This window comes from Pteronotus mesoamericanus, unplaced genomic scaffold, assembly GCF_021234165.1.
Source record: "Pteronotus mesoamericanus isolate MK-2021 breed Mesoamerican mustached bat unplaced genomic scaffold, CSHL_Meso_final contig_26, whole genome shotgun sequence".
Classification (NCBI taxonomy): domain Eukaryota; kingdom Metazoa; phylum Chordata; class Mammalia; order Chiroptera; family Mormoopidae; genus Pteronotus; species Pteronotus mesoamericanus.
The window spans coordinates 5,356,843-5,381,691 of NW_026555109.1; the positions used below are offsets into that span (position 1 = coordinate 5,356,843).

Genomic DNA, 24,849 nt, shown 5'->3' on the forward strand with positions numbered 1-24,849 from the left:
CTTGAAAGATCATCCACCATACTATCTTGTTTTAAACTGATTCAAGTCTTTTGTGGAAATAGGCACATAAAATTTGTAGCCTTAAATTTATTTAACTTTCTCACAATGCTAAAGATCATCAAATGAAAATGGCCATTCAGGTGAAAAGTCTTTAATAGACATAATTTCTCTCTTTTATCTTGGTCAATATCTGCATGCAGGACATTTTTCTTTTTATTAGGAGAGAGGTTGTTGCTACATTGACCTCAACATTTTTTTGTTTTTCTCTCCTTTGGTAGCGATTTAAATTCTCCAGGTTTTTGTGCCTTACCATTTTGATTGTTTCCAGTTCTGTTACTAATTTAAAAGGATAATTCTGTTAGAATTTTTCTTTTTATTCATGGAAGAATACATAAAGACATTAATAAACTGATTTGGAATTTTAATAGACTATAAGCAATACAACCAGGCAGCTGTGATTAGATGTCAAGAAGTCTGTTGCATTGGAAGGTAGATCCTTAAAATGTTTTTTTTCAGGACTTAGGAAGAGGGAATTTTTTGCCACTAACAAATCCAGTCCGGGTAGAACTAAGTAGGATGATGTCTTTAATTGTCTTCCGTTAGAGAGGCACTGTGCAAGATGCTCAGTTTGCATATCTCATTTCTGTTTTCTTCAAATTCACTTATAAGAGAGTTTGTTAGAGAAATCCCTTTTTGAATGTAAAGCAAAATACAAATGTCAGGCACAATTCATATGGGATTTAAATTTACCCATGCTTTAGATCATCTTTGGTATGTTTCAGGTGGCAAATTGAAGAGAAAGAAGAATATGGCTTTGTGGAGGCAGAGTAGATTATGAATAGTCTATTTTGTTACAGAACCCCACCAATGTTGTTCTGGAATAGCTGTGGGGTTCAACTGCCTGCCACCAGCAAGTGTGACTTCCAATGCAAGAGTTTGGTGAAAAAAGGAAAGGGTTGTTTATTTAAAGGTTATACAGATTCAGAATAATGGCAGATTTCTACTGTTAAGTCTTGCTCCATTTAAAACCACCCAAGAATACATAGTTCTGCCTCTCTGTCAAACCAGGCCAGTTTCAGAATGCCCATCTTTCAGAGATGCAGAAGTCTGCAGATGAGCATTCTTGGTCACAGTTCAGCTCCAAGTATCTCTCACAAATCCAGGTGGCTAGGTATGTCCCCGGCAACTCCATCAGAAGGCTCTGCAGCCTTCTTTTCCAGTCAGACCTCTTCTTAACTGCAGACTGTGTGGCTTCTCCCCTTATACACCAGAGTTTGAGGCGGATCTCTTCTCTTATAGCCCGCCCTCATTTAAATGCTAGGCCCAGAACTTCTTGCGTGACCTTATCTCTGGCCCCTCCTGTGATGTACCATTTTTGCCAGTTCCCCTGTATTTTTTACCTTCCTTTGGCTGCCATTTTTGTCAGGGTGAATGTTCCCAGTGATGCATGGCATCTGAGGTGGGCATCTGCCCTCTGCCTTTTGTGCAGGTGCCATATCCTGGCTATGTCATGAGTATCTGAGCATTTTCACAGTCACTACACAATTTGCCCTAAGTGGCCGCCCTCTTCCCTTCTGGGCATGACTAATAACTTGCCATTATTATTTGACGTATCATCCACTTCCCACTCTCCCCAATTAAGGAGTGTGGGGGCTGTTTTTCTAATTTCAAGGGACTTACATTCTACACCCCATTACAACTTGATTAGCTATCTTGATAAGTATTACCAAGAAATACAATGAGAGTAATTAAGCTCTTTGCTGTATGTTTAGTTAAAACAATTTAATAATTCAGTTTATTGGTTTACAGGTTTAAGTCAACCAAAGCAAAAATAAAGATTTTCTTTGCAGAGATTTATCCCCACACATCCGTTCCCCAATAAACTACATATTTAGAAAAAATAAAGGAGAATATGTCATTTTGCATGAGAACAACATGAATAAATTAAAATAACTTTGAGAACCATATTCAAATACTTTCTGTCTTCCTTGTGTTTACATTTGTAACATAAATATTAATGCACATTTTATCCTTAATTTCCTGGTATTGTGAGAAAAAAGAGAGTGAGAGCATAAAATGAAACTTTTGCTAGAGCTGGTTATATAGTTTTGATACATATTAAAAACCAAATGAAATAACTTGTGCAGAACCGTACTTAAGCAGCTTATAACTTTTAAAAATATCTTTTCTTGGAATTGAATAGAACTCTTGTATAGTGGAGTCTCTGTTAAATATAAATTGAAAAATTTTACCCTGTTTTGAGTATTTAAAATGTCTAAGGGAAAGCTTGGGAAAATGTGATATTGAGGTATACTTTGCAGTAGGAAAGGGACTATTTGCAAAGTTATGTCCACCCATCTGCCTGTGTATTTGAAAGTGTGTTCTCTGGATGGGTGCAAAAGGCAAAACAAATAACGTGCAGGCCTGGATCCCCAAGGCTGGGGCAGAGGAAGCAACTGTCTGCAAGGCCATGGGAGGGGCCCAACACTGGCCCAGACATTTGCTGCCACCATTGTCTGTCTTATATCCATATGAAGTGTGGTTCATCTTTCTATCATCGTTCCTTTTTTCTGGACCTTAAGTGGTTGCACAGCTTTTTGAGCTCTTACTTCAATTGGAAAACTAATGCACACTCTTCTTAGATGAGATAAAATTGAAATTGCATTTAAGATCAGGAAGTTAAGAGTGAACTTCCTGATAAACTTTATCACTGAAATGAATTTTCATCCTTAATTCTAAATGTTACGTTTGCTTTCTCATATACCATAGACACAGAAAACCTAAAACTATACCTTTGTTAAATTATAATATTTGAAGATAATAGTTTCCTTGATCTCTGTGAGACACATCAGTATTAAAGTATTTCTATTTTCTGGAATAGACAGGAAACATTCCATTTGCTTATGTCTTTAAGTATAATAGTTCAATGGCAATCAAAATTTTGAGAGCTAAGTGCCTCTTCTTTGGAATGACAAAGTGAGGTTCTAGTCTTCCTCTGATAAACATTTAATTGCCCTACTAGAAAACTCAGAGTTATTTTCAAGTCCATTTTCTCTCTCAAGGCTTATCAATTTTATTTCCTAAATATTACCCTTAAAATATTCATCAGTCTCCCTGACTTTACTTTTCATCGACTCCAACCCCTTCTCCACAGTTTTCCTTTTTAAAAACAGAATCTTATAGGATCTCTCCACAAACATTTATTCATTCAAAGCTTCCAGAAGGACACACACTGAATAAGGAACAAGATGAACATGGACTAAGCTGACCAAATTGGGTACGTTTTCCTCCAGCTTATCCAATCAGGTCACTCCTCTACTTAAAATTCTTTCATGGTTCCCTGTTTCTAGATGGCAGATAGGCGGACTCTTGTCAAACTTTCTTACTCATGCTTTCTCAGTCTTTATTACTTTTCTTTCCCTCTCCTCTCTTTTCTGCCTCCTTTCTTCTCTATTACATTTGGTTTCTCTTAGAAAGCTATTGTTGAACTACTTACCGTTTCCCAAGATCACAGTGCTCTCTCATAGGCTATTCCTTGCTCTTCTGTCTGCTCTCTCAACCTGGAACCCCATTCCCATTTCTGTTTCCTGCTGCCTCTACTATGACCCACCTCAGATACTGCTCCACTCTAAACACCCCTCTCCTGATGTAGCCTGGACCACAATTTCACATTGCTTTGTCATTATCTGTTCTCATCTCTACCCTCTCAGCTAAACTTGAACTCTAGCTAAGGGAGAGTCTATGTTTTTAATTCTTGTGCCCAAGTGCCTAGCACAGAGTCTGACACATCATAGATGTCAATAAATGCTTGCTGATTTGAGTAAATTAAAGAATGTCGCCTCCTTAGCTAGTGTTACTCATTTTTCCTTTTGTTCCAGAGACTTTAATTTTGGACCTTAGCCAAGAGCATCAGTTTGGCTGCATGGAATGAACTCAATTAGTTGCTATAAATTCTATTCCTTTACTAGCCTGTAAGTGGCCATTCAGTTATTTATCTTTTGTCATATTGCAAACAGTGTTGAGCATTAGCAATTAAGTGTTTTGCCAGTCATTGAGATAAAAAGATGTCATTGCCTTCATGTGAATTCCTTCTAGGAAAGGAAATGAAGGCTAAGCAGAACAAATTTATCTTTTTACACACTTCTTCTGGTGGTTTTGTTTCTGGGCTAATCTTTCAATTCCAACAAAAACGTGAGTAAGTGGTGGGTAACACCAGTTGACATATTGACCTCGTTATAAATGGTCCTGAAGGGTCCCTTGTGGCTTTGGTTAATGTCTGGGCTCAGATATCTCTGCAAGGCTGAATTATTTCTAGGTCAGCCATCTCTTAGTTCTTTTCTCCCAAGTATATGCTTAAAAACTCATATAAAAAGCATTTTCTAAGTCATGCAAAGCTGGAAAGTAAATAGGTTTTGTTTAGTTTTAGTCTTATTGTTCTTAGATGCTCTGCTTTATTTGTTGTGATTCTGTTTATCAGATTCCCATTCCCTTTTCTGTTTCTCTCTGCTCAGCCTTCAGAAAAGTGCTGGCATCTGGGTTAAGTGAAAGGGAGGAGTAAGTTTTGTAAGGTGGCAGAAAGCCAACATTCTTTTGCCTTCTGTTCTCTTGTGAGTGATGCCAAGTCATATGGTGGTTCCTTGTAGCAGAGGAAGAGATTATTAATTGTTCCCTGACAGTTCTCTCAAGAATTTCTCAAACTGCTGATTTAAAGTAGCTAAGGCAAAGATGTTAGAATGACAAACACATGGTCACTTAGTAGAATTAATATTCTATAAAATTAAAAGTTTTTCATGGGTCTTACTTTACTTATTTTCATACCAACCCCCTCATCACTCATGAAGTAGGTAGGATTAGTATGTAGAGAAGCAAATCTAAGACAAATGACAACATCTCTTCCCAGCCACTGAGTGACACAGTAATGAATATAAACAGTGTGGGCTCTGTGGCAAGGGAGAGAAAAATGCTGACAGGACACTTGCCTCGATTGGATTTTTAATATTATAGGAAGAAACTGAAAGTGAGAGGGAGAGATAGGAAGGAGTGAGGTAAAAATGGGGCGAAGATGGGGAGACCTATTTAAGGCTGTTCACTGTCATAACTCAGCAGCTTTGTTTTGCCCACTCAGTGAACTGACCTTCCCTAATACTCTTGTTCGACAGCCTTAGAGAATGAATTTCTCCTTAATCCACCTCCTAGGCCCAGCAGAGATAGCAGGAACAGAGCAGCTTCACATAGAACCAATAAGTTCACTTCCAGAGGCGAAAGGGTAATTCGTTCTGCTTGCTCACTCCATCACTGACCTTTCTGTTCCACGGCTGCCTGGGGTACCAATTAGTGCTAATTGCTGCCGATGGTGGTGAAAGATTCTGTCACAACTCTCTGCTAAGAAAAGGGCTAAGACCCCTAACTCATTTCATGTAGAGTATGCCCATGAGAGGAGGTATTTTGGGATAATTCAGCAATAAGTCTGGGCTGGGAAAAAGAAGATCATTACCAAGAGCATGGTGGTTTTCAACAGGCTTGTCTTATTATAGTCCACTAACAGCTACTGAAAAATCACACTTTAATTAATTTTCCCAGAAAGATGAATTTTTCTACCTCTTATCCAGATCTTACTTTGATGGGAATGGACCAAAACTATCCCCAAAGTAAGAGTCAATCTAATTATGTCTAGGGTAAAAATTCACTGCTTCAACTGCACCTAGAAGCAGGATATCTTAATGCCTAGCAAATAAATTGTTAAGAGTCTTGCTATAATGTGTCAAAGTTTCCTGAAAAAAGTGGAGTGAATAAGCATGGCTTTTAAGATCTTTCAATTTGACTGACAAGAGAGTATCAGTGTAATGAAGTAGGGTGTCCTTGTATCATTGCAATTAATGACATTATTGAAAGTGAAAAATCCTGTCAAAGGGAGTTGGTGGACTTGGTGTCATATTTTAAAGTTAATATAAAAGAGATGCTTTGTATTAGTGAAGAAAAAGTTGAGAGTTTTTTGTTTGACTATTATACTGTTAAAAAAGCCAGTGTGTGTATGGATGTGTGAGAATATATACTTATTTAGCCAGAGCTAGTTTCAAAAATTGGCAACAGTTAGTTATAAATAGCTTTCCCATTTGAAACAAGGCCTCATCTTTCAAATTGCTACTTTCTTAAGAAAAAAAATTGTGAACTTCTTTCAGCACATACCAGCTGTTCCAGATGTTATGATTACACATCTAGGTCCACATTCTGAGCTAAAAATATATACAGGAGATTGATTTCCAGTCTCCTTGGTTAAGCAACATCATAAATTATCTTATTTACCCCTTAGTTATGTTCTGGAAGTGTTTGTAAGTAGTTTATAAGGACAGGGATAACTTGATACTTATTTTTCCATGCAACATATTGTGATTAATAATAAATTTTACTAATGAGATTGTAAACTGGTCCATTTGAATGTAATCCAAACTTTGTTTTACTTACAACGAAAAGAAGTAAAAGAACTGACTGCTTTCGAACTGAATGACATAGAGACAAAAAGAACAATTCAAAGGATCAACCAATCCAGAAGCTGGTTCTTTGAAAAGATTCATAAAGTGGACAAACCTTTAAGCAGACTCATCAAGAAAAAAAGGGAAAGGACCCAAATTAATAATATCAGAAATGAAAGAGGAGAAATAACAAGTGATACCACAGAAATACAAATGATCATCAGAAACTATTATGAACAATTATATGCCAAAAAATTTGAAAATCTTGATGAAATGGACAAATTTTTAGAAAAGTATAATCTTCCAACACTGAAGGAGGAAGAAACAGAAAGCTTGAACAGACCCATAACAGTTGTGGAAATTGAAGCAGTAATCAAGAAACTCCCAGCACACAAAAGCCCAGGGCCAGACGGTTTCCCAGGAGAATTTTACAAAACATTTAAGGAAGAGCTAACCCCTGTCCTTCTCAGACTATTCCAAAAAATCCAAGAGGAGGGAAGACTGCCAGACTCCTTCTATGAGGCCAGCATCACCCTGATCCCAAAACCAGATAAAGACCCTACAAAGAAAGAAAACTACAGGCCAATTTCGCTGATGAACATAGATGCTAAAATCCTCAACAAAATATTGGCAAACTGCATCCAGCAATACATTCAAAAGATTATCCATCACGATCAAGTGGGATTCATCCCAGGGATGCAGGGATGGTTCAATATACGCAAATCAGTAAACGTGATACACCACATAAATCAAAGAAAAGACAAAAACCACATGATCATCTCGATAGATGCAGAAAAAGCATTTGACAAGGTACAGCACCCATTTATGATCAAAACACTCAGCAAAATGGGAATAAATGGGGCATTCCTCAACGTAATAAAGGCCATATATGAAAAACCTACAGCCAATATCATACTCAACGGACAAAAACTGAAAGCTTTCCCACTAAGATCGGGAACACGACAAGGATGTCCGCTCTCACCGCTTCTTTTCAACATCGTATTGGAAGTCCTAGCCACAGCGGTCAGACAAGAGAAAGAGATAAAAGGCATCCAAATAGGAAAGGAGGAAGTAAAACTATCATTGTTTGCAGATGACATGATAGTGTACATAGAGAACCCTGTAGACTCTACCAAAAAACTCCTCAACCTAATAAGTGAATTTGGCAAAACAGCAGGATACAAAGTCAACATTCAGAAATCAAAGGCGTTTTTGTACACCAGCAATGCAATAGAAGAAGAAGAAATCAGAAAAAATATACCATTCGATATAGCACGAAAAAAGATAAAGTACCTAGGGATAAATTTAACCAAAGACAGAAAAGACCTGTATGCAGAAAACTATGCAACATTGAAAAAAGAAATTAAGGAAGACACAAATAAATGGAAGCATATACCGTGCACATGGATTGGAAGAATTAATATCCTTAAAATGTCCATACTACCAAAAGCAATTTATAGATTCAACGCAATCCCTATTAAGATACCAATGACGTATTTCACAGAAATAGAACAGACATTTCAAAAATTTATATGGAACCATAAACGACCTCGAATAGCCGCAGCAATTTTGAGAAAGAAACACAAAGTAGGAGGGATCACAATACCGGACATCAAACTCTACTACAAAGCCACTATACTCAAAACAATCTGGTACTGGCACAAGAACAGACCCATAGACCAGTGGAACAGAATAGAAAGCCCAGAAATAAGCCCAGGTCTCTATGGACATCTAATATTCGACAAAGGGGGCAGAAGCATAAAATGGAGCAATAACAGCCTCTTCAACAAATGGTGTTGGGAGAGCTGGATGGCTACATGCAAAACATTGAAATTGGATCATCAGCTGACACCATACACAAAAATAAACTCAAGATGGATAAAAGACTTAAATATAAGTCGCAACACCATCAAAGTCCTCGAGGAGAACATTGGCAGGAAACTCTCAGATGTCCCACGCAGCAATTTTTTCACTGATATGTCTCCTAAAGCAAGGGACATAAAGGAAAGAATAAACAAGTGGGACCTCATCAAAATAAGAAGCTTCTGCACGGCTAAAGAAAACATCAGCAAAATGAAAAGGGAGCCAACCATTTGGGAAAATATATTTGCTAATGATACATCAGATAGAGGTTTGATCTCCAAGATATACAAAGAACTCACTCGACTTTACTCCAAGAAGACAAACGATCCAATCAAAAAATGGGCAAAGGACCTGGGCAGATGCTTTTCTAAGGAGGAGATACAGAGGGCCCAGAGGCATTTGAAAGGATGCTCTGCATCACTAGCCATCAGAGAAATGCAGATCAAAACCACCATGAGGTACCACCTCACACCGGTCAGAATGGCCATCATAAACAGATCCACAAACAACAGGTGCTGGCGAGGCTGTGGAGAAAAGGGAACCCTAGTCCACTGTTGGTGGGAATGCAGACTGGTGCAGCCACTATGGAAAGCAGTGTGGAATTTCCTCAAAAAGCTGAAAATGGAACTGCCTTTTGATCCAGTGATTCCCCTGCTAGGACTATACCCTGAGAACACCAAAACGCCAATACAAAAGAACCTATGCACCCCAATGTTCATAGCAGCACAATTTACAATAGCCAAGTGTTGGAAGCAACCTAAATGCCCATCAGTAGATGACTGGATCAAAAAATAATGGTACATATACACAATGGAATACTACGCAGCAGAAAGAAAAAAAGAAGTACTAAACTTTGCGACAGCATGGATGGAACTGGAGAGCATCATGCTAAGCGAAATAAGCCAGGGGGCGAAAGACAAATACCATATGATCTCACCTATAAGCGGAACCTAACCAACAATGCAAAGAAGCAAGGAAAATACGACCAGCAACACTGAAAGGAAAAGAAATCAACAGAGACAAGAGGGAAGGGGGGGGCAGGGAAAGGGTAGGGAAGGGGAAAGTCAAGGAACATATAGCAAGGACTCATGGACAAAACCAAAGGGGAAGAGCTGAGGGAGGGAAGGTGGGAGGGGGCAAGGGAAAGAGGTGGGGGAAGGCAGAGACAAATGTATTTAAAAAGTAAATAAATTAATTAAAAAAAAAAAAAAAGAACTGACTGCTTTCATATTTGCAAAAACAAAAATAAAATAACTAAATTGAATAACAGGTATTTTTAAAAAGTAGGTCTTGGGAAAATTTGACTAGAGACCAAGTCAAGATTTCAGGGATTTTCTGGCATCTGGGTATTTTCAGAGGGTATAGGATCAAACGGTTCCAATGTTGGCCACCAGGTGGCCACATGAGACCAGAACTTCGTGTGTAGGCACCCTGCTCATTGTGGTGGTGGTGGTTCCTGCAACAGTTTTCAGTAAATTGGAGATCATCTAGAAAGTACTCAACTGCCCAGCTTTCATTTTTATGGCATCTCTTCAAACAATTCTTCAAAACATCCATCAACCAGTGTGATATTTCAGAAACAGAACTCAGATGATGACATTTTCTTGCTCAAACTCTCCAATGGCTTCTCAGCACTGGTAGAATAAACTCCAGACTCCTTATCCTGGTTTACAAAGCAGATGGCCTGGTCCATGTCTGCTTCTCAGAATTTATCTCAGAACATCCTCCTCCTAATCTGATTGCATTTTAAACACACTAGTCTGTGTGCTTGTTGAAAGAGCAAAGCCTGTTCCCTAAGAGCCTTTGCATTCATTGTCCCATTTGCCTAGATGCTCTTATTCACATCTTCGAATGGCTGGTTCCCTTTTACCCTTCAAGTCTCAGCTTATTGTCACTAAAAAGTAAGTCCACTCAATGTAAAGTATTAACCTAACTACTTTCCAACATGTCACTTTAGTTTAATTCTCTGACTAAACCTTAATCATGATCCAATTCCTGTCCCCTCCCTCTCTCCCTCCTTCCCTCCTCCCCCCTTTCCTCCCTTTTTCCCTCCCTCCTTTTCTCTCTCCCTCCCTCCTTCCCTTCTTTCCTTCTTTTCTTCCTTTTTTCCTTCCTTCCTTCATGAACATCATTTTTCTAATAGATGATTTTTTGTTATCAGTTCCTCCCTACTGAATGCAAATCCCATGAGGGCTGGAAATTTTTTTATTTTTTTGGTTGGAAAATCATTTTATTTCCATTGCCATAGCAGTGATAGGATTGAAGTAACAAGGATCCATCCATACCCAAGACATACTGAGATTCTGAATTTCTTTTTTTAAAAAAATAATTAATTAATTAATTTTTTCAAATACATTTGTCTCTGCCTTCCCCACACCACTTTCCCCTGCCCCCCTACCCCCTCTCTCTCCCTCAATCCTTCCCCACTTTGGCTTTGTCCTTGAGTCTTTGCTATATGTTCCTTGACTTGCCCCTTCCCTTCCTTTTCCCCCGCCCACCCCTCCCTCCTTCTCTCTTGTCTCTGTTGGTTTCTTTTTTCTTTCAGTGTTGCTTGTCTTATTTTCCTTGCATCTTTATTTGTTGGTTAGGTTCTGCTTATAGGTGAGATCATATGATATTTGTCTTTCGCTCCCTGGCTTATTTTGCTTAGCATAATGCTCTCTAGTTCCATCCATGCTGTCGCGAAGTGTAGTAGTTTTTTTCTTTCTGCTGTGTAGTATTCCATTGTGTAAATGTACCATAATTTTTTTATCCACTCATCTACTGATGGGCATTTAGGTTGCTTTCAACACTTGGCTATTGTAAGTTGTGCTGCTATGAACATTGGGGTGTATAGATTCTTTTGCATTGATGTTTTGGTATTCTTAGGGTATAGTCCCAGAGGGCTGGAACTTTGTATTATTCATTACCATGTATCTCACTACTAGAAGACTGGCTGTTCTTATATAGAGAATGAATAAATGAGTTCTTGAAATATTTATAAATTAGCCATTTATAGCCCAAGAAGTACTAGTATTTTGATAATTATTCAGTTTCAGTTTCAGTTTTTCATCTACATTTTTTTAATCAAACATTTACTGAGCAGCAACTAAGTGCCAAGCATTCTTATAGGTACTAGAGAGAATCCAGAGCTTAATGCTAGTAACAAAAGTTATGTTTTTGGATCTGAGTTCATATGATAAGGGTTTATACATATTACATCATTTATTTATTTATTTATTTTTTAAATTTTATTTTAATTTATTTTTTCAAATACATTTGTCTCTGACTACCCCCCACCACTTTCCCTTGCCCCCTCCCTCCTTCCCTCCCTCAGCTCTTCCCCTTTGGTTTTGTCCGTGAGTCCTTGCTATATATTCCTTGACTTTCCCCTTCCCTTCCTTTTCCCCGCCCCCCCTCCCTCCTTCCCTCTGTCTCTGTTGATTTCTTTTCCTTTCAGTGTTGCTGGTCTTATTTTTCTTGCATCTTTGTATTGTTGGTTAGGTTCCGCTTATAGATGAGATCATATGGTATTTGTCTTTCGCCCCCTGGCTTATTTTGCTTAGCATAATGCTCTCCAGTTCCATCCATGCTGTCACGAAGTGTAGTAGTTCTTTTTTTCTTTCTGCTGCATAGTATTGTATACCCTAAGAACACCAAAACGCCAATACAAAAGAACCTATGCACCCCAATGTTCATAGCAGCACAATTTACAATAGCCAAGTGTTGGAAGCAACCTAAATACCCATCAGTAGATGATTGGATCAAAAAGTTATGGTACATACACATATTACATCATTTAATACTTGCAATAATACTTTGAGATAGGTGCTTCAATCCTTGATTTCATTGCAGACTAGGAAACTGAATTTAATAATTCACCTAAAATAACATGCATGTTTAATTATGGAACTGGGACTTAAACCAGTTAAAAGCAATCCATCTTGAAGAAGTCAGTGAAGAAGATAAACACTGGGCTTAGGCTCCAAGTACATCAGATAATAGAAGTATCAGACAGTGACTACAGCGTGATTAAAGGTATAAAGTAAGATATCAAGTATCAAAATGAGAACAAGACTATCAAAATGGTCCAGATATATTTGGCAAAGAATGAAATAGAATTTCTAGAAATAAAAAATGTAGTCATTAAAGTAAAAATCTCAATAAGATAAAGACCAAGTAGAGGTAAATAGAGTTAGTGAATAGATTAAGAGAGAATTAGTGAAGATTAATCTAAGGAGATTATCATGCATACAGCATAAGGCCCTGGCCTGGGGGCACAGTTTTTTAGAACATCATCCTATATGCCAAGGTTGTGGGTTTAATCCTCAATTAGGGCATAGAAAAACGTCAATCAATGAATCCACAAAGCAGTGGAACAACAAATCAATGTTTTGATGTTTCTCTCTCTCTAAAAGTTAATTTTTTTAAAAAAGGGAATACAACATAAAAATATTGAGGCAGAAATATAGTAAAAAGAGTTTTAGAGACGTAAAGGACAGAATTAGAGTGTCTAACATATTTCCAGGAGATATTTTGGAATGAAATATGAGAAAGAAGGGGAAGGGAAATATTTAAAGACTTGCTGATGGAAACTTTGAAAAAAATTGATTAAACACAAGCATCTTCAGATTAGAAATTTCAACATGTTCTGAGCTGAATAAATAAAATAAATCCAAGCCTAAACACACCTTGATGAAATTTCAAAATATCAAAGGTAAATAGATATTAACAGCAACTAGGGATAAAGATGTAACTCATTTACAAAAGAATGACTATTAAACTGATGAATACTTATCAAGCAAAAAATAAATACTAGAATATACTAGAATCATATTTTCAAAGTGCTGAAGAAAAATAGTGGTTAACAAAAATTCTATGCTCGGTTAAACTATATCTTAAGTGCAGGGTAAAATAATAACATTTAGAGATTAAGAAAGACTGAGTACTTTATCACCAACAAAACTCTTGATTAAAAACATCAGTATAAATTTACCTCAAGAAGAAATTGAACCCAGAAGAAAGGAATGATATGTAAGAGAGAATGGTAATCATGTGGATAAATATGAATAAGCATTAACTGAGTAAAACAACAACAATGGCAATGAATTTGAAGGGTAGTAAAGTCAAGATGACATGAAATTACTGCACAATCATAATATATAAGATGGGGAAGGGGTGTCTGAGCTTAAATCATTCTAAAATCATGTAAGGTTAGATATACTGATTATCTTTGGACCTTAAATATGCTTTTCACTATGCTGAGGTAATGAATAAACCCGGACAGGGTAACTGTCTTTGAAGTGATGACTCAGCAATCCTGGCCTCTTCTCTTTTGGGACACCACTGACTTTAGCACATGGCTTTTACACATACTGTGAAAGAGGAAGTGAGTGAAGCATCACACAACATGAAAATGGCCAGGCTTGGAAGTAAAGTATCTCACTTCTGCCTTCATACTTTGCCTAGACACCATTCCCATCATCCCAATTTACCTGCCCTATTTTGTGTACCCAGAAATGGGGACAGCTTGTCTAAATAGTAAAACACCAAACACAAAAAGAATAGAAATAGAACTTATAACTTCCAAGGGAATAGAGTAGATAAAAAGAATAAATAAAATAATACAACCAATAGAAAGCAGGATATGAGGGGAAAAGTAGAAAAAAAGATGAAAAGAAAGCATACAGTAAAGTAGCAAACATAAGTGTAATAAATATAATTACATTAAACTTACAACTTATTATCAAGAGATATTAAAGATTCTTTACAGTTAAAAGGCCAAAATGAAAACACCTGGCTAGCTGTATGTAATTTATAAGGAGCATATTTAAAATATAGGCACACAACAATTGAAAATTAATGGGTAGAGAAAGATATACCAGCTAACATCTAACAAAAAGAAAGCTATAGTCTAACTGTATTAATGCTAAGCAACATGAGCTTTAAGGCAAAAATCATGTTAAGGCTAAAGGGGATACTACAGAAAGTAGGAAAGGAAAGTTTGGGCATAGGGGAGGATGATGATTGCTGGTGCATTTCTCATGGAAGTTGAACTTCAGATCCTGCTCCTGTTTCCTTTGCTTAATCTGCTTGTACATCTGGCACTTCTGGCACATCTGGCACATCCACATATACTTGTTCATTAATAATATTGCTGATTAATCTGTATTTAATAGATATCTGTTAGTGGAAATGCTACTTGATCAACCAAATAATACTTACGGGCTTATGATGAAGCAGCTGATTTTATTAGGGACTCTTTACTATTAATTGATTAGAGTAATTCAGTAGGTAAGAACTTTTCCTTTCAAGTGGGTTATTAAAGTAACTATCAATTCCTTAAAGGGGATCTATAGCTCAAATCATACATAATAATAATCGCTATCATTTGTAAGCACTTAAGAGCTTATGAACTCTTCCACATATGCTCTTGTGATTTTCACAGCAATGCCAGGAAGTGGAAAGGGTAGAGTTTTATTATTATACCCATTTTTCAGATGAGGAAGTAGATGCTGAAGTGATATGACTGTATCCTCTCATCTTGAAGTCTCCTGGTGGTTTTACAATTCAGCCTTTGCAGAGTGGCTTGTAAGCTGGAAAGGCTGACATGAAAGAATATCTACATTCCGGTTTTTTTTTTTTTTTTTTGGTGCTCAATGCAGAGTGTTTTGTTCCCCATTTTTTCTTCCATCCCAGCTTGGCATTTTTAATATCTTTATTTTCATGAAGAAGTTTTTGAGCCTGGAGCCCATGGGCACATTTACATGTATGCATGTTTACATGTGTGCAGATGTTTATAGGCTTGCTTTCTGTTTGTCCCATTTCTATATTTTTTAACTTCCTTCTCTCATTCTAGTGTGCCTTCCCAGACTGTAATGGGTGGAAAGATAAACACTACAATTTCTGAGTGGATTCTGTTCTTTGAATTAAACTTTGGCCAATGGTACACATGTACAATTTTCTGGAGGGAATATCCACAACTTTCATCAATACTCAAAAAAGTCCAAAACCTACCAAAATTATGAGCCACTGTAGAAACAGAATGGAATAGTAGGAAAAAAATGTTTCAAGCAGTTGTTAGATTTTTCTTTGGCTTTACACTCTTCCCTGCACTTCATTTTTACCCTGTAGAGTCCATGATGTCAGTGAAGGAGTTAATATGGGACTTGGTAAAATAGCAAAAGTAGGGAGGAGGAGTTTCCAATGTCACAACCTGTTCATTCAGGAGCAAACAATATGCTGGTATTAAGTTTCTCTATGGTCAACCAGAAAGAAAATGTCCCTAATATCTTATATTGTTTTTGATATCTCAGGAATAAGATACAGATTGTACAATTCATTTGCAAAATAGAAGTAATTATAATGTTCTTTACATTTGTTCATTTAAAAATACTTTTCAAAAGTCATTTAACTCCATTGTAATTAATACATAAAAGTGTCTTATGAGACTTTGAAGTGGCTTCCTGTCCCTTTATGCTTCTAGGTCTTAATTCTTTCTCTTCCCTCTATTTGAAATTTTCTCCTCTCATATTTCACTTGCTAAACTTGTTCTTATTCTCAAGACTGAGCTCAAATGTCCCTCCTCTGGGAAGACAGCTCTTATCTCTAGTCAGATGTAATCACTTTCCAGTCATCCTACCTAGATTGTGTTCTCCTTGAAAACAAGAACCATGTCTTTTTATCTTTAAATGGAAGTAAAGTGTGTAATACTTGAAATTCTTTTCACTCAAAGATTCTTGAGAAAAAGATGTAGGAAAAAATGGTGAATTGATGAAAGGAAAAAAAATGAATAATTTTGTTTTCTTAGAGATTTGGTTGTGCTGTGACTGAATGAGAAATACCAATATGTTCTCTCAGGTCAAAGTTTTGGAAAACCGTCTCAGTAGTCTGACTCACAGTTCTTCTGGTCTTATATTTTTATTTCTGGATAAGACCTGAACATAGGAAACTCCTGTTGACAATAAAAAATTCACTTATTATTTACTGACACTCATTCAAGAAATATTTATTGGGTGCCAGGCATGGTTCTAGGCACTAGAACTAAATAACAAAACAGATGAAAAATCTCTCTTCTCATTGAGTTTACATTCTAGTGTGATAAAACCAACATTTAACACTGAAAATAATAAATAAGTAGACGATATACCAAAGTGATAAGTGTTATAAAAGAAACAGATCAGTGTCAGGGGCACTGGGAGTTCTAGGTGAGAGTGTTGTGCCTCATTTTTAAGTGGAGAGGTCAGGAGAGGCCCCACTGAGAAGAAGACAATTGAGGGAAGATGGCCATGAGGGTATCTTGGGGAAGAACATTCCTAGCAGAGGAACAGTAAAAGCAAAGCCCCTAGGGGAGGTCTATTCTGGGAGTTTTAAAAGAATAGCAGACAGTGGGACTAGAATACAGTGAGCAAAGGGGAAGATCTTAGAAGGTGAAGATGGAGTGATTAGGATGGGGGCAGATCCGTAGGGTCTTGCAGGCCATTCAGAGAACTTAGCTTTTTCTTCTGAGTGAAAGAGGAAACCACTGGAGCATTTTGAGCAGAACAAATGTAACACAGCTCAATGATTTCAAAGGATCCCTCTGACTGTTGTGTTGAGAGTAGGTGAGAGGTGAGCAGTGGTTGACAAATGAGTAGATGCTGCAATAAGCCATGTGTGGTTGAAAAGGGTAGCAGTGGAGATGGTGAGAAGTGGTTTGACACAGACATTACCCCAAGCTTGGATAAGAGATGTCTGGTGAATGGTGCTTTACTAATCCTGGTCAGACATGGCCTTGAAGTTAATACTCAGGAACATTTTGAAAGAGATTTATGAAGGCATTAAAATGAGTAATCATTTGGAAGGTTTTTGGCTAATGACAATGCATAAGCTCCATGTAGACTAAAATCTTGCTTTGTTTTATATGAACCTTCTCCTTTAAAAGAATATTTATTGAGTTATCTTCTATACTAGGAACAAAGTTCCTCAAAAACCTGTGTTATCTTCTACTGCATTCCTTTATCAATTCCACTTTTCTGATAGGAGAAATCAGGCAAGCTTTATTTGATGCTTCCTTTTTCCTTCTGTTGCTGTTAATGGGTTTCAGACTTTCTCACCTTATGACTGGTTGGCTGCAACTTCCTTAGGTGACAGCATCTCTATGGGAAAGTGGGTCAGAGCTGCTGTGGCCACTGAAACCCTACAGTGTTAGAGAAACAAACCAAAGTCAAGCAAGCCGAGGTGAGCACAGGTTTGTTAGAAAGAGGGTTGGAATGAGACCAGCAAGACTGATGTGGCATTAGGCAGCATTCTGGACTTAACAGGCAAGTGGCAGAAAACTTCAATAGGACTGTGAATAGCATGAAGAATACTCAGAAAGATTAGTGGCTTTGATAAGGAGCCTCTGTAGACTGAGGCCTTTTATTCAGGGCAATTCAGATGTATTTAGTTGGCCACATCCCAGGTGGAAATTTACTAATCTCAAAGGGCCCTTATCAGCTAAGCAGAATCCAGTTCCCTTAAAAGGAAAGTCTTTTCCTTATCTAGTTATATGTCTCCAGTAAGTGAGTAAGAGAGGAGGAGCACAGAACTGGACTTGGGATTCTCCCCAGCTGCTTGTTCTAGGGGATAGGTTGAAACAGCATTAGGGGGTGGGGAGAGAGTGACGCTGGATGAGAGAAGTTGTTCATTTTTCCTCTACTTGGGTTTCTCCCTCTGAGATTAAGTCAACATATAGAGCTAAAGAGAAAGGTTTGGCTGAGGTCATACTGATATTTTCCATTTTCCAGTTTTTCATGATTCATCTTGTTCTTCCAAATCTCTTTTACACATCATTATCAAATCAGTCTTCCTGAAGTGTGGTTTTCATGACCTCAAAGCCTTTAATGACTTCTAATTTCTGTGGGATATATTCCAACACTCTGAGGCTAATATTTAAGAGCCTTTCCTCTCTGGCTGCAACCGACCTCATTATCCCCAACACAGATCTTCCACACAGTGAAGCTGGTGTGCTCACTGTTCCTTGAATACTCCACAGCAACTCCTGTCTTTATGATTTGTTCACCCTGCTATCACCCACTTAGAATGCCATCATTCACTCTCCTGCACGTATGTAAAATCCTAAAGATAAATGCTCACATCCTACCTGTTCTATACAGCCATCTCTGATCACTGTTGACTTCTTTCAGACCAATTGAGTTCTTTTTTTTTTTATTTTTTTTAAATTAATTTATTTACTTTTTAAATACATTTGTCTCTGCCTTCCTTGGCTTCCTTTCCATTTACCTAACTGAGTTTGGTGATTTCTGGTAAGAGTGGAAATGAAAAGGACCAATGTGAAGGAACTGTACTTTACAAAAGTAAGCTGTCTAAAATTCCTTCAAGAAATAAATACCTTTAAGACATGCACCTTTTGCTTTGCCCTCTTGAATATCAAATATTTCTCTCTCTCAACATGGCTCTTGTTCAAGATCCCCAGGGATGTTTTTGCACTATTGACTTTGAACAGATTTCAGGGGCTCATGTGGCAGAACATTTTGAGGACATGCTCAGTGTTTTGAGTCCAGGACATTCTCAGTGACTTGCAGCTATCAGTTTTCTTTCCAGGAACGCACACACCACTTATTCTGGTCTAAAGGTGTTTCCAGGACACTTGACTATCAGTGGAAGAGCACGTATAAGAGCAAGATAACTAGGAGAAAAATTCCAATGCTTCATACTTTAAACCCTGAAATTGTTAGTTTGAGAAACACCTAAGACAGAAATTCTTGGGGGTGTGGGCCAGGAAAGTGGGTTGGATTGGTGGTAGAAAGTCTTCGTGAAAACAGAGATCTCTAGGCATGTTTATAATTCATGCTCTGTATATGCAGATCCCATGTGTAAATAGTGGGAACTGACTAACTTTTCAAAATCTTAAGATAGATAGACTTTGGTTTAGTGGGATCACAAGCATCCAAATAGTTCTGAAGGCATTGTATAAATGCTTGCATTAATGCAGCAAATGTTCTGTGGATAATATCTTCCTACAGAGTTACATCAAATGAAATCGAGCTGTGTATTTTCTTAGTGTTTTAGGCCACGATACTCTAAGTGTTTAACTCAAAACTCTTTAAGGTATATTGGAGCATCCTTAATGGATCATTTGGCATATGTGGTGATGCTTACATGAAACAAACTTCTAAAAAATTTATACTGAACCTTTTAGAAGTCCCGCTAGGGAGAACAGTTATATTGAATGAATATATAATTTGTGACATCAGAAGCCTTTTGTTAGTCTCTTCTATAGAGGATTCTTCTTTTTTATTTTCCTGACTTTATTTTTTTCAAAAAACAATTTATTTGTTAACTAAATGAAAGATTTTCTGATGCATTCATTTCTCTAGATATCATATATAAAGGTAATAGACTTTCATGGCTTCCACCCAGCCCAAATTACATACAAGTTATATTTTATCTAGGTTTTGTAACCCATTATTTTTATAGGTAAATTTTTATTTAGGAAGGAGAGATGGTGTGATGTGAAACATATATGCTGAAACATTCAGATTAACTTGCATTTTAAAGAAATGTTAAGTGTCTAGGTTGTACACATCTGTAAGAGATTTTTATTCTAAAATTACTAACTATAACTATCAATTTTAATAAATGTTCATCCTGACATATTAAGTAGTACAATTAAATTTAAAAGTCAGTGTTGTCTGTTGATTACATGCATATATGCATTTATTTTATGATGAAATTGGTATACTTTCTTTTTCATTATTTTGAATAGAGGTCGGTAGTTAGCAATATAAATCTAAAAAAATTTAGCAAGCAAATTGTCTCACTTGATCCTATACTTCTACTTATATAAATGAAGTTGGATGACCCTTATGTCACACAGGTTTAAGTTGAAGACAAAGTGCAATGCAAAGTGTTCCTCTAAATTTTTAATATTTTTGCAATTATAAGGAATATTATAGTTCATTTTTCATTTGTTCTTCTACATACAACAATTTATTTTATATGCAACCTGGACATATAACTCAGTAATTATGACATATAGTTACCCCAAAATATCTAAGCTATGTGAATTAAAAAGTGTTCTTAATAACCTTGTATTTCTTTTTGGAGAAACTATAAAAAGGAATAATTGCTTTTCAGAGAGCCCTTTGGGGAAAAAAGTCTCTTGGCTTTGCTTGAGAATCATCTGTCTGCTGCCTTTTTTTTCTGCCTGTCCACTAAATCAAACCAAGAGACTCACATTCAGTTTCTGTTGGAGAGCCTGATACTTACCACTTTTGAGATGAACCCCATAATTTGTTACATAAGGCTCAATTCAATTATTATCTGTGTCAAGACTGGAATTCTTCCCTGAAGCAAGTAATTGGTTTAAGATTCCAGAGTCAGAGACTTCAATGATCCTTTGAGTATCTTTTTGTAAAAAATAGGTACCTTCAGGCCTGGAATCCAGAACAGGTTTTCTTGATAAAGAGCTAGTGCACTAATTGCTGCAAGCACTATTTTATTTACTAAGCATTTAGGTAATGCTTACTCTTTGCTAGGTTCATGCAAAATGCTTTACAAATAATGAACTCATTTAATTTCACAATAATGCTAACATAGATCCTGTGACTATTCCCATTTTACAGATGAATAAGTAACATGTCTAAGGTCACAAAGCTGGAACAGAGCATACCTAAGATGTGAATACTGGCAGTGTCTTCCAGAATCTGAGCCACAATCTGGGCTGACATACCATTCTGCTCTCCAAAGTCACCCTTTCGGAACCTAAATGGTCACATGATCTGCCTAGTAACTCTAAGCCTGTCCTGGAGGATGCTCTTTCAGAATAATTCATATCTCCCAGGAGAAATATCACAAATTTATGTACATTATACCACTACCTTCCCCACCTTGCATGTTATAATCCAGCCGCATTGAATATCACTGTCCCTCAATTGGAAGGGCTTTCTCAACCTCTGTGTCTTTACACTTCTCCTTATTCCTTTCTTATGAGATGTCCTTACTCATAAGACATTCTCCTAGTCACTTTTGAAGGTGTAGCTCAGTTGTTACCTCTTCTGACATTTCCACCTCTTTGACAGAGTTAAGCACAGATGCTGTACACACACACACACACACACACAAACACATACATCAACATTTCCTATTTGATCATAGCCCTCCTATGTCTGCTTTCACCCTTATTTTAATCCTTTTAGTCTGACTCTAGGTTTGGAGTCTGGCTCAATAGGCTCTGGAGCTCGATAATTCTGGGTGGCAAGTGTGGAGCCCAAATCCCACCCCTGCCTCTAATAAAACCCTAAACATTTTAAAAAAGCTGGCTACACCTTAAGTCATGGTCTGTTCCCATTCTATGGACACATACTTCTTCTTAGATAGGTTAGCCAATCTGCTGAAATAGCTCTCATAACCATAATAAATGGTTCTGGAATGCAATCCTCCAAACACAGATATATCACAAGAAAGACCTAACTGTACTAACTCTGAAAGGCATTGGTGTTTATGGGAATCTGACCAAAACACTAAAAACAAAACAAAAAACCACCTCAACTTACACTGAGAAAATATTAGTCTCCTACTAAATATACCTGTCATATCCTCATGAATACATATTATTAGTATTTCCATATGGGCTGGAAATACTAAATAGTTAATAGCTTCCTCAGCAATTTGTTTCTTGTTACAACTTCTCCAGTAATATTATAGTTTTGGCAAAGAGCAATAGCAATATATTCCTATAATCATAAAAGTCTACAATGGTTCTTTATTTTGCCAGTTTTGCTATTTGAAAAAATAGAGATGTTAATTTCACATGCAAAATGAGGACAAGAAGTTGTCAAAAAATCAGTTTATAAGTCAAATATGTATTATAACAAAATTGTTAATGTTCTAAAAGATTCTTTTAGTAAGTGTACTTAGTATACCCTTAAGTATATCCAGTGTTACTAATTCTTGACTTTTTTAATTGAGATATGATTGATATAAAACATTATGTTAGTTTCAGGTATAGGACATAATGTTTTGATATTTGTGTATATTGCAAAATGAGTATTGCAATAGATCTAGTTAACATCTATCACCATGGAGTAGTTACAGTTTTTTTTATTATTATGAGAACTTTTAAGATCTACTTGTTAGCTTTCTTCAAATACACAATACAGAGTTAGTGCTATAGTTGCCATACTGTAACTGGAAGTTTGTACCTTTTGACCACTATAACTCGTTTTGCCCACTCCCACCCCTGCCTCTAGCAACCACCAATCTGTTCTCTTTATCTGTGATTTTTCATTTTTTTGTTTGTTTACTTAGATTTCACACATAAGTGAGAACATACAGTATTTGTCTTTCTCTGCCTGGCTTATTTCACTTAGCATAATGACCTAAAGGTCCAGACATGTTGTCACAAATGGCAACATTTCCTTCTTCTTTATAATTAAATACTATTCCATTATATGTGGGGCAAAAGTAGGTTTACAGTTGTAAGTGAAACAGTTTAATCTTGTATTATTTTTATTAATTATTGTATTATTTTCCATATGAACAACTGTAAACCTAGTTTTGCCTCACCTTGTATATACATACCACATTTTCTTTATCCATTCATATATTCATGGAAAATTAGGTTTCTTCCATGTTATGTCTATTGTAAATAATGCTGAAGTGAACCTGAGGGTGCTAATTCCTGACTTTTTAATATGTTAGTTACCTTTTACTTCATTGGAAGTAGAATTTCTTAATTGTAAAAGAGGGAAAGGGAAAACAAGTTTTGGGTCAAATAAGCTATTAGTTTGGGAAATCTTGCCTTAAGTGAAACCTGAATTCTGAATTGTTCATCTGCATTAAGGGTTTTCTGGATCAAGCAGAACAAAAAGTGAGTGATGAAAAATGAGGGAGAGACTATGATGTCACCATAACCAAGTCCTTTTCAGGTATATGCTGTGAAGTGTATATTTGTATTGTTCATTGAATGATTTCAGGAGCAACTGAAATAACACAAAATTTTCTCTTTTCCTTCATCCACAGGCAATGTGGGACTGTTGTTTGAGAAAAAAAATAAATGAGCAACCAACAGCAAAGTTTTAACAGAATGTTTGGATATTGTCTGTCAGAGTTACCTGTAGGTGATGAGATTTGGATTTTATTCTTTACCATTTTTTAAGTACTATTAAGGAAATTTGCTTCATGTCTTTTGTTATTGTTGTTAAGTGTTTACTTATATATTCTGGTGATTTTGATGAGTGAAGTTTTAAAACTAATTTGAAAAGTGGAATAAATGCATTACTATAAAATGAAGTACACAGTTACCAAGGATGGTCAACTTTTAACTTTTGCCTTGAATCACTTCTCTATTGAATTGAACATAAACTTTTGTTAACAGATAAAATGAAGCAAAAAGTCATCTGTAAACCACATATTTTTTCCCAGGGATAAAGGAGCACTCTTACTGGTAACTGAAGTACTCACAGAGAGGTTCATGCCTTATATTCCATTTACTAAAGTTCTTGAAAGTGAAATTTGTTTAAACACCTTTGTAAATATTCTTCTTTTAAATGACAGTGTGCAAATTCATAAATTCCTATCATAGGAAGGTCTAAATCTATTTGCTAGCACTTGTAAATTAGAAATTTGGCACATATAATAAGTGCAGTCATGCAAGAAACAACCACCAAGCTCAACCTGAATTATTTTATCTGGTTTTCTACCTGGAAGGCTTCTTTCTTTTACAGTGCAATTAATTAACAAACAGCACCAATGTTGGTACATTTGACAGATTATAAGAACAAAGGCTTTTGTGTTGGGGCTTTCATGGGTCTCATAAGTAGACAGTTCCCATAAATCCTGCATAACAGATCTTTTGATTCTACCTCAAATGCTTTATCCTATTCCAGTTGGTACTCATCGTCACAGGAGGCTGGCTACTTGTAAATTTCTCTATTGCTGTTTTCATTTCCTCTTCAGTAATAGAGGTAATCAGTTTCTCATTATCCAGAAGATCCAATTTTGGCATTTTAATTTCAGCCCAAATTTTCATACTCTCTATTATCAGCTGCTAGCTCAGTTGCAAATATTAGTTTGGAGACCAAAAAAAAGGGGAAAACTTTTTACATCACTGCTATCTAATGATCAAATACAGAGTGTATTGAAATAAAAAAGCTTTTTATTTTGATTTTTATTTTTATTAACATATCAGTTACTTTTGACATTTGCATGCTTTTAAGTAAAATTTGATAAGGACTTGTTAAGAGAAATGTTGACCTTTAATGCTCACTGCATTTCAGTACAGAACCACCTTAAGTGTTATCAGGATTACAGGGAACAGGTTTAGGTTCCAATGGAAAAATATTAGTATCCTTTATCAAGGGAAGAATTTTACTGATATGCAATATAGCTGGGTGCCAAATATGAGTGCTGGCCTCTAGTAATATGGTGCCAATCTTTACCCCCAGCTCCATCCCTCATCAGTGGCTTTATGTGTATTAAAGAATAAGGATGACTATTGCCCTGGCCAGTGTGACTCAGTTGGTTGGAGCATCATCCCATACACCAAAATGTT

General features: G+C 36.6%; 1 long non-coding RNA gene across 1 annotated transcript in view; it reads left to right on the forward strand.

The window, feature by feature from the left end:
- The window catches only part of LOC129071203 (uncharacterized), a 40,752-nt gene extending 16,252 nt beyond the window's left edge, over positions 1 to 24,500 (forward strand). The window contains exons 2-3 of the long non-coding RNA XR_008529220.1: positions 23,140 to 23,224; positions 23,319 to 24,500. This is a non-coding gene — a long non-coding RNA (uncharacterized LOC129071203). The remainder of the gene's footprint in view (positions 1 to 23,139; positions 23,225 to 23,318) is intronic.
- The last annotated feature ends 349 nt before the right edge of the window (positions 24,501 to 24,849 follow it).